Raw genomic sequence first — 11,522 nt, 5'->3', positions numbered from 1 at the left:
TTAGATGATATGTCAGGTGTCATTCTGTTTAATTTTAACCCTGAAGTCAGTCACGGGGACACTTGACAGCGTCTCCTTTCAAGCTACAAAGCCTTTCCTTCTCACACACTAATTACAGCCCAGAGACCAGAGGACAGATAACCAGTGAAGGTGAACAGGTGCCTCTTCCCTCTGGGTGGGTTAGCAGGTGTTTTGTGGAGGTATGCAGGTGAATTGCTGTCTCCATGCATAAGCCTTTAAAAATGTCACCATAAAGAGTGGAGAAGTCCCTTATTTTAAACAATGGAAGAATCAAATTATTATTGTAAATAGCAACAAATTATAGCGGAAAGATTAATGTTTGCTTCTGAATGAGCACAGGCGATTAGAATAAATGAACTCAGAATCTAAAGAAAATAATATAAATGTTTTTGCATTAATAATTTGGCTTTGATCGTATCATTTGTTTGAGTTTAGCTCCAGAATTATGTTGCACATACAAAACAGTGATGATGAGAAACACAATAAAAAGGCTTTGAATATTATTTGGGAAAATAATGAGGAAATAAAATGTATGAAGATATTTAAACTATAGAGATACATCAAAGTGTCCCTTTTAATGAAATATAATAGTGTTACTTTCTTTGATCATTATCAATCATCCTCAATGGAATCATTATATATCGTGAGCAACAACCATCACAGAAGCAGCTTGGGAATTAGATTCAACATGATGTATGGTCTCATTAAGTAAACATGCCTATGCCCCACAGCCCCGTGCATTCATCGCCTTCATCCGCCTTGCAGTGATGATCTGGCTCCTGCTGCGAACCTGTAAAGCACGGACTGTGTGTGCTGCTTTACTGGGGTTTATGGGTAAAAAGCACGGGATCATTGTTAGTTGTTTGAGTTTTGTCCTAAATCACTCACACACCAGACCCTAAAACTGCAGGTGGACAGAGGCGCGTCCCCTCCTCAGGACATCAAGGTGGACAGACCTGTTTACTGCCACGTGTGTGTGTGTGTGTGTGTGTGTGTGTGTGTGTGTGTGTGTCTGTGTGTGTGTGTGTGTGTGTGAGTGACGGCTTTAAAGGCTGCGAGGATAAATGAATTGGTTAAATAACTGATGTATGGGTGGAAAATGTAACAGTTGGATGAAGTAGTCACATTTTCGGCATTTTATGTCATTGTAATTGCAGTTTCTCACTGTTGTGTGTTTGTCATACTGCTTGTTGACTGCAGGGAAATACGTTTTAGGCCTCAAACATTTTTTCCATTGACGTCATTTGCTCGCTGATCTTGTGCGCGATTGTGTTCGTGTCCTTTCTCTTTGAATGTCACACATTCGTCACCCAGAGAAGGAATGTTCGCTTCAGTCTTTCAAAAAAGTCACATAATATTTATTAATATTGGAATATGTTTCTCGTTTGTCACCTGTTCCTCTTCACCTCAGCTCTCTTGCGGTTGCCAGTCGCTTGTGGTGCGTGGGCGCCGGCCATCATCGCCAGTGGAATGCGCGAACGTTGGTGTGTATTTAATAACTGCCAGGCCTGTTTTAAAAACCAAACGGACCAGCATCCATCTGTAATGACTCAAGAATGTGTGTACGTTAGACACACACCAATGGAAGAGATGTATTCATTATTTCTATATGACACCAGGCAACAGGAAGTCAAGGTGAAAGAATGCAGTAGTATCAAGCATCAGTGGAAGAGCTGGCTTTTCCCCAAATCCTTTACTTGTCTGGGCTTGTCCCGAACTCACAGGGACACCAAGGCCAAAGTGACAATGACAACATTGTAAAGAATGCTGGGATGGATAATTATGTTTGTGACTGCAGCGTGATGTTGATTATGTTAGCAAATCGACTCACTATTGTGATTTTTGGGCATCTCTCCAGAATACTGGTTTCGGTGACATTGTGTGCAATTCGATCCATCAGCCAAAACAGGATGAAGACACAGGTGAGACAAAAGATGCGTTGATGTGCTGCGCTGTTCGGTCACAATAAACGTGCAAGAGTGAAGGGAAGTCAATCCCCAACAATAAGGGAAGTTTGTTCATTCATCTCATGCATTGTCGCAGGGATCTGGAGAGTCCCAGACATGGAGACAAACTTTTTGTCTCACTGAAACAGGAATTCTTTGACGGCAAACTCCTCATTCACATCTTCTGAAGTCAGATTTGTGTTGTGGATCCTTTCTGGTCATTTCTGTTCAAGTTCCTCCAGTTGCACGGACACATTCTGCGGAATTAGGATCAGTCTTCACCGACTCAACTGTATCCATCTGACCTGCGTGCTGCTCTGCACTTTGTTGATCTGCAGAAGTCAGAGGAGTGAAGTTCATACCTGACTATTATGCACGAGGGGAGGATTACAGCGTGCTAATCTCTGTAATTACAAATACCTTTGTGAGCATAAAGACGAGAGGCTATAAAGGTTTTAAATTAGTTTTCTGCTCTGACTCCACTTAAGGCCTGAATGTATGATGTACGCTTGAGATGTATGGAGGCTTACATCGTTCATGCTATAGCTTATAATGCAGTAAGTCATTCCAAAATGAGGCGTGGATATGCGGCAAATTCTTTTCTGAAGAAGATGATTGCATTGTACAAACTAAATTAAGATAAGTGTTTATTTGCACATTTTAGAACCCTTCACCCTTTACTTTGGTTAAAAAATGTTACATTTGCACTGCGGCTCCTATGAGAGTGATGTTTAGCACTCTGTTAGCCATATTATACCAAATTTACAATTCTGACATTCTTTTGGCCCTTCTGCTGTCCAAGCAATGCAGTGACCACAACCTGATCAACAATCAAAAGCTCATGTTGCCTCATATTCTCTATTTCAGATGCCACATCTGAAATAGAGTCAAAAATCAATGCGATGATTCCACTCTTTGGTTTGCTGCGCACATGCACCCGTCGACTCTGACGCTGGATGCCAAACCGTGCACAGTTACATAAAGGCGCTGTTTTGAGAACCCACATTCAACAACGGCGCACAGATCGCGGCCTTTTCCTTCTCTCACCCGCAGTCATTAGTGGCGTAAGATAACACTGCCTCAACTGTTGACCTCGACATGCTATACACGTTACACGTCTGTGTGTGACAGTGGAGTACTGTGTGTGTGTGTGTCTGTGAGGAGATGAGGAGGATGATCAGGATTGCTTGTTTTTTTGCTGGAAACCTTGCACGTTGTGATAGTGGTGATTTATTGCCCCGTGTCACTGTGTGATCACAGGTTGGAGTGAGAGGGTGCAGTGTGTGTAACAAGTGTCTGGAGGTATGTTTGGTCGAGGTGTGCTGAGTGTTGAGTGAGTGCCGTGTGACTGCATGAAAAGCTGGCCACATGGAAGCGCTCCTTCAGTGCATGTGTTTGGGTGTGTAGCTTGATTTTACAGTTTGCACATTTCTGCTCTCTGACCAACTTTATCCAGTCGGCCGCAGCTTTTCCCAAGTCTGAAAACCTGCTTTTTTCGGACTATGTGTGCATTTGTGTGTGTGAGAGAGACAGAGAGAGGGACAGACTGTGTGTGTGTGTGTGTGAAACCTGAGGAGGGAGAGAGCGGATAGGAGCAGGAACAAAAGACTGTGTTTAATTTTCTTTTTTTTCTGTTGTCTTTGGTTGTTCCTTCATATTTTCAGCACCCTGCAATCACGACATCTTGTTAGCTTTGGATTCAGGTTAAACTCGTTGCAGGAGACGACAACTCCCTCTTTCCCTCTCCCCCTCCACCTCTCCACCTCTCTCCTCCTCCTAGCCTTCCCCAACCTTCCATCCATTCACACATTTTTTTGTCCCTTGATTTGCGATTCTTTTAACCGGGTGACACGTCGCATTTGTCTTTTAAGGCATGACTGTCTCTCCCTGCCTCCTCTATTCACCCTGTCCTTCACTCCTTCACTCCTTCCCTCCTTCCCTCCTTCCTCTCCTCCGCCCACTCACTGGCAGGTGAATTTCTGTTTCACCAGAAGCCTCGAGTCGCACACAATAGCAGGTGCACGTCTGCCGGATGTGACTGACAAATCAGACAGTATTTCAGTTAAGCTGTTTACACGGGCTGCGTATAAAACAAACCCACTCATAAATACGTCTAATGAATTCAGGTTAATGCAAAAATGCACTTCAGGTTAATATTTCAGTCTCAAACCCAAAATGTGACTCCACCATCTTAACTGCTTCAGAGACTAAACACTTCCTGTGAGTGTTTGTGCTTTATTTCTGTTCAGTGTGATGAGTTGTGTGTGTTTTGGGAATGATGGGAGCATGTTTGCAGCTCTCCTTGGCGCTGGGGTTCAGGGAAAAGAAGAAAACGTTAATTTTTCCACTGATTGGAAAATCAGCTTTAAATCAGAAGGAATATCTTCGTCCCTATGGAGAGCACGCTCCATCAAAGGTAATGTAAGAGGAAGCTGTCCTCAGACCAATGTTTTATATATATTTCATGTAATGGGATGTATTAAAGGGAAAAACAAGTCTTAAACCCTGTCTCATCCCTTTAATAAGGAAGGGTTGGAATGTGAGAAATGGTTGTGTGTAATTTGAAAGAAGAAAGAAGCACATGTAGAGATCTGGACTTCCAACTGAAGATGGTTGGGGAAACATCCTAACATTTGTGAAAAAGAGCCTGAAGGAGAGATGAGAGACAGGAAGATAGTCCAGCTTATTATCCAGAAACACAAATGAATTACTAAAGTGATAGTGTTTGACGGTGGCGCAACTCTTGAGAACACTGGGGGTTTGGCACAGAAGTGCGTCAATCGTCTTACTCCTCAGGCTCAGCGATGGGGACGCGCCCTGCGGTGGCCCTTGAGCATGGCACGCTGTGATTGTTCCGGAGATTTGAGGAGAAAAGGAGCGTGCGGTTCCTCTAACCCCGACGAGTTGAGACAGGTAGACTGAAACTGGGTGCGAGTGCAAAGAAAGGAAAGGGGAGGGAGAGAGAGAGAAATAGATTATGGTGAGGTGTCACAGGTGGATGTGGAAAATAAAGAGCGAAAGTAAATGAAGACTTGAATCAATCATGATATTTTAGCCGGAATTTGTTGAACAAATGTAAATAACAAAATGCCATAGTTTATATTAATAATCCAAAAGTTGGGGGTATAAATTATTCAATTCGGATTAAGACGTGACAAGAGGAAGAATGATTGCAAAATGAGAACTGACATGAAACATAAATACAAGATTGACAAATGATGGACCCCTTCTGGGAAAGAGCCATGGAAAATGATGGAAGGAGGAATGTCAGTGTGTGTGTGTGTGTTTATGTGGAGGTGGGCCTGCCTGCCAAAATCAGTTTCTGTCTAAGAGGGTTTCAACACGGAGCCCAGAGTGAGGTGGTCTGAACATGTCCCACCATTCCCAGCTTTATTTGGGACGATGAAGCAACAGGCCCTGGAAAACTCTCCTCCCACACTATCCCACGGGAACATCACCAGTCATCCATAGAGGAAGAGAGAGACAGAAGGATGGGCCCAAGAGGAAAAGAAGGAGGAGGGGGGAATGGGGTGATGGGCAGGTGGAGGAGAGAGAGATGTTTATCGCAAGGATGTGTGGAGAAGAAGCTCCTGGCTCATTTGAGCACGATGATGGCACACATGGCTGTTTGAGTGTCATTTCCCAGAAACTTTGTCTCACCGCGGCCCTCATCTTCTTGGGTTTCCACTTAGCTTTGACCCGCGCCCTCACCTGCATGTGAACTTTACACGCTTGATTCAATGCCACGTGCTCAACTACAGACAGAATGTAACCAAATGTATATCACGCTGCCACAAAGGTATCGTTCATGGTTTTGTCGCGTCCCAATTCGATGGAACTCTTTTTGTTGCAACACCAGCTGGCGAGATCACATCTCCTCCTGCTGAATCTGAGCGGCACTGTATCTGCTGTGAACTCATGCTGCGTGCGTATCACGTTACTGCCCGGGGGAAATTTTCGCCACGATGTTGAGCCGCGGTGTTTCTCGGAGGCGCACGGAGGCCCGAGGCTACAGCCGGCAGGATTAAGCTCACCTGGCAGACACTCAGTGTGCACAACAGCGAGGCACGATTGGCTGATTTGTCTGATGACTCACTGATTGATCCGTGGAAAGTTTCTGAAACTTCTTGTTATTTCTTCAAACTGGCTGCTGAGAATTAACAGAGGAAGGCAGCTGACCATTCCCACAGTGTTCCAGCATTCTAGATTCATATTCACTGCATCCTTATTCTTTTCGGTTCTTCAACTTGTGGAGTTGTTTGAGATAAATAAACAGTGATATAAAGCATTTTGTTTCCTTGCAATGACATAAGAAATCCACTGGCGCAGCTCAAATTGCAGTTATGAGCAGACCTCAGCTGTTGCAGTTGTAAAGCCGTACCTGCTGCTGGCCTGAGGGGTCCACAATGAAACCTGATATGCAGATCAGCTGAATACCTGCTTTTTGTTTGGGTGGGAACACAATCAGTGACATAAACACCATAAAGTTGCTGTGAAAATGCATGAGTGTGTGTGTGTGTGTGTGTGTGTGTGTGTGTGTGTGTGTGTGTGTGGGGCCCAGACTGCATTAATCCACTCCCTTATGTATCCTGGATCACTAAGCGCTAATATCACGACTGATTAAAGCTGCGGTACCATAATCTAAATTTATTGAGATATATAGTATATTGAGATTTTAGTTTTTGTCCTTTCAGTTTTCAACCAAACACTAAATCATAGAACCCTCGGGTTTATGCACATCCATCCATGTAGACCACGCCCATTTCTGCCACCTTTAATTTGTGTGTGTGTGTGTGTGTTAGTGTTTTATGAGATAGTTGGGATAATCATCTGTCTGTGGCTCTCAGCTTTGTGTGTGTGTTTCTGTGCCTGAAAAGAGAGAGTGAGTGAATTTGCATACCTATTGGAATCATCTGTGCGTGTGTGTGTGTGTGTGTGTCCATGCCTCATTCCACCATTGTTATCTTACTCACCTCGTTCACGTCTTCATGCCGATGCCAAACAACAAAAGTGGTGTCTGAGACAGAAATGAAAGAGCAACGACTGTAAACAAACACGGCAGACAACAAATACCAACAGATTTGCCACTATCTTAGACAAACGCTTCACCGCAGTATGCTTGGAATGAGGCTACCTGTCTCCCGGTATCAGCAGCCACCGTGCTCTGATTACACTCTGGGTATTGATAACAGAAATAACAGATAATTCATTAAAGTTGTCGTTGATTTAACTGCTCTTTCACTCTCATAGAATCTTCCGATGACCTCAGTCCTTTAATCTCAGATCCCACCTGAGACAGAGGTTCTCAGACAGCAGAGACGGAAGAGATCAAAGTAGCTTCATGTTATCAGGCAATGCTGTTTCCCCCAGACGTCGAGACATAACAATGGTACACAAAGCATAAGGCAGTTTGTTTTTTATGACATCACACTCCTCTCGTGAAATAGCAGGAAGCAAGTCCTCTATTATTTGCCAGTAAACTCCTTCTGCGCTTCACCTGCAACACCTTCGCCCCTGAGCAAGGCGCAGAGAAATGCTTTCGTGTTGCGCAATTCAGCTATTTTTCCCCTCTCAAACTTCCCCAAGCCTCAGGCGCCAAGCGTCCTGACCTCCGGCTCCCAAAAGCCCAACATGCAAATGTGAGAAAATGCTAAAGGAGAGCAGTAGAATTTCAAAGTTCTGCCTTCCCCTCCCGGATTATTCACCTGTCCTCTCCTCCCAGACTTTGCCCCCATGCTTTTTATTCTTGCAGCCCTCACCCCGCTTTCTTCCCCTTCCCCCCCCCCTTCACTCCCCCCAGACCCTGAGCCCTTCACTCAGGGCTATGTGGAGTTTCTGGGTGTGGCTCCTGCTGGCTAATAAAGGTGGAAGGGGGTGGGATGGTGTAGGGGGGGGGCGCGAAAAAAGAAGGGTTTTCCAGACTCCTGGAGCCTTTCGAGTCCAGGCCAAACAAAGTGACAGCAAGTGCTCCACTAAAGACGTCTCGCCATTCACGGCAGTATCACACAGCACTCAGAGGGGTCGGGGGGGTCTGCAGAGGTCAGAGGGCCCCTGGCAGAGGTCAACAAAACATGCAAACACACAATGATATGCATCTGCGTTATGTGTGAGTTTGGAAGCTTGACATTGGGTTTGGATAAAGGCCACACAGTATCGGTCAGACTCTGGTGATATCTGCATTACAGGAGCCAATAGGAGTTTAGTCAAGGTCCTCTGTATTTTTTCTCACCTTCATCTAACAGACAGGAGCATCATTACAGTATACTTATCTTAAACATTTCCAGTTGGTCATACTACATGCAGGACATCAGCGTTTGGATCAGTACAATCCTGTGAGTTTGAACACAAGACAGACAGGCAGACAGACAGACAGAGATGGTAGATAAAGGTGGTTGTGGCCCGGTTAAGGAAAACGAGGTGGTGTAAAAGAAACAAGGCGAGGCAATGCTCTTAAAGTAATCATGTAAGGCTTTACTGTAACAGGTGCACACACACATGCACAAACACACACACACACGCACACGCACACACTCACCTTTCCCAGTATGTGTAGCAGATTTACAGACACACGCCCCAGGCTCCTTATATCTCTCAACCCTCAATTCACATTCCTCCATGACAAACCGTGGTGGAGAGATAGAAAGAGAGAGAGAGAGAGAGAGAGAGAGAGAGAGAGAGAGAGGGATCAGAAAGATCAACCGAAGAACAAAAGAACAGGTTCTAGTCTTTATCACCTTCTTTACCTCAGATAACTTTTTCCTTTTCGATTACAAGCCTGCATGGGGTTTATATCCATAGTCTCAAGCTGATAACGTTCCCCCGGATGTTTATCCAGTGTGACATTAGTGGTCAAACAGGTGCAACACTCTGGAGGAGGAGGAGGAGGAGGAAAGGGAGGTGAAAGGAAGAGTTAAGTGGGAGACAGGAAAAAGAGAAAGAAAGATGTGGTGGGAGGAGAAAGGCGATGAGCGAGCCCCTTCACAGCAGCAGCCGAGCGCGGAGCAGGCGCTGACGTGCGTTTGTGTGCCACCGTGCATGGCTACACGCACACACACACACACACACACACACACACACACACACACACACACACAGAGGAAAAACCCCACACAGAACAACAAAGCAAAGGGACACTCAAGTCTCGGTTTCAAGGCATGAAAAGTCAGTCGTTTGAACGTCTTATGACATCCATCCATCTTGACTTTTCCTAGCATTCCTGTCACATCAGACGGGGCCAGAGGTCTCTATGGGGCCGCTCACGCCCGTACGCTGTTAGGCAACATAGAGCAACTCTAAACACACCTTTCTTCATCATAATTGCAGGAAGAAAGTACATTTTCTTGACATGGAATTTCAAGACACATCTTTAGATCAAATAGTTGGGAAACGTCATCTTTGAATATCCAGCTTCCTTTATTGTCAAACCTTATATAATCTTACTTTTCTGCAGAAGATTTATTATTTCATAGACTTTTGGATCCTTTCTTTGTGACTTCAATATATATAAATCTCTGACCACGTGTCGTCATGACAATATGCAGTCGATACATTTTTCTGAATGTTGAACATTCACCATATTTTTCATTTCATGTTGTGTATGTTTAATCACGTATGTGTGGGAATCTAATATCTCCTAGAATCAAATGACTCTGTAGGCCCCAGACTGTTTCCCTCCTTTCATCTCAATTAGAATAGATTATTTTAGCTCAGAATAAAGTAGAATATATCTTCATTTATGAATCCTGCAGTAGTTTTGATTTTTGTAGATCTGTACAAATTTGGGGAGTTTTGTCATGGGACAGATAAGTTTTAGTGGGGCCCTGTTCGGAAATCTCAGCAGTGAAATACGACAGCTTGACTAAAATCATTCTAATCAACTCTTAATTGCCTTGTTTGCTCAATCGGGGCCTAACTTGGGTGTGTTTTACAAAAAGCCTCCTGTGTGCCTGGAAGGGTGTGAGGGCAAAGCTGTGTAGCACGCACCCAGGTGAGCAAGCCAGATCCCCTCAGGTGTCAGCCCAAGAGGTGCTTACACACACACACATATGCTTACACACGAACATGTGTGTGTGTGTGTGTGTGTGTGTCAGTGTGTGGGTGGAGGTTAATGTCACTAGCTCAAATTATGGTCTTAGAAATAAGCAGAGGAATTACCTCCCCGTTTTACCTGATTTCATACTTTTAAGGTCTTTTATGTAATAAAAAGCCTTTATTTGACGGTAAAGGAAACATCCCAGTATGTCAGTTCTCATTTTGCATTTCTGTGCGACTCAATTACAAAGGCCACTGAGTCTACGGTGCTTCATTTGTGGAAAGTGTTATTTTTTTCATTTCACAAATTGCAGAGTGTAAAATAAAATGAAATACCCTAAAATTTCAGATCTTTTAAGTGAAAAGCTGCCCCATAAAAAGAGATTTCCTGCCCTGCCTTCAGTTGTTAGCACTCTGATTCTTGTTAATAAGAGCTGCACACTGTTAACATGCAAAGCCAATATGAAACATTCATCTTCTGCTCATCTTCTATTGTTTTGTCATTTTCATCTGATTCCAATCATTTCCTGTCATCAGATCAAAAATGCATGATAGAGATGAAGATAAGTCCAAATTGATTTTGTTGTTTAATTTTTATAGTATTAATGAAGGTTACTTGCAGACTTATTTTTAATCTAAGGGGTTTTATTCCAGGTTTAAGTCAAGCTGATAATTAAAATAAAACATTAGCAAAGGACATGTAACAAAGTTTAAAGTATAAACCTGAATGCCCAGAACAAATGTAATTCTAAAAAGTGACCTCTTTTTGCAAGTTTTATTTATTAAGTGTATTTTTTGAATTTATTAAGCAATATTTTTTTTGCTCTGATTATTTGCTATAATACTTTAGAAGCATTATGTTTGTGAAGAAAATCACAGAAGTACAAATGTATTTGTAAAGTATTTCCATCTAAGTTCATGATAATCGCATAATTACAAACACAAGATTTATTGCTTTTGTTGAAGTTTGAAATTCCAAAATTCCAAACTTTTTCCAGTTTCATCAGTTTGGGAAAAAAAGCCTGAATGAACCAATAAACCCTCACATGTGCTTCCTCTCACTAGTTTTGGGCCACAACAACAATTCATCAATTTCCATCTCTGATCCCTTAGAATAAAGACACCAAAACCCTCACTTGGCTGGGAGGGAGAGGGAGGGAGCGTTAAATCTATTACCATGTTAAAGCCGACAGTTCCTTACATCTCCTCTCATTCTCAGCGTCATTAATAAACCTTTGGCACCTCGGGGATCCCCAGTCTCACTCTTTTATCCCAGGCGCTAATGAGATTCAACGACCCCCCCACCCCACCCCCCTGGGAATTGTCTTGCAAAGTTGCTGCACGCGCTCTTTCCCCACACTGCACCATATACATGCATACATCTAGTTTCTCTCTCTCTCTCCGGCCCGGGAAGGGTTAATCCTCCTACACCTGTCCTATCAGACACCTGTCTCAGATCTCTCAGCCAATCAGGGAGGAGTGAGGGAACTCTTGTGCTGGCATGAAATAAATCTGGGCCCCGGC

This window comes from Genypterus blacodes, unplaced genomic scaffold (assembly GCF_046128005.1).
Source record: "Genypterus blacodes isolate CSIRO-AG114 ecotype Tasmania unplaced genomic scaffold, CSIRO-AGI_Gbla_v1 ptg000147l_1, whole genome shotgun sequence".
In the NCBI taxonomy this organism is placed as follows: domain Eukaryota; kingdom Metazoa; phylum Chordata; class Actinopteri; order Ophidiiformes; family Ophidiidae; genus Genypterus; species Genypterus blacodes.
Note: the sequence above shows the minus strand (reverse complement) of the source record.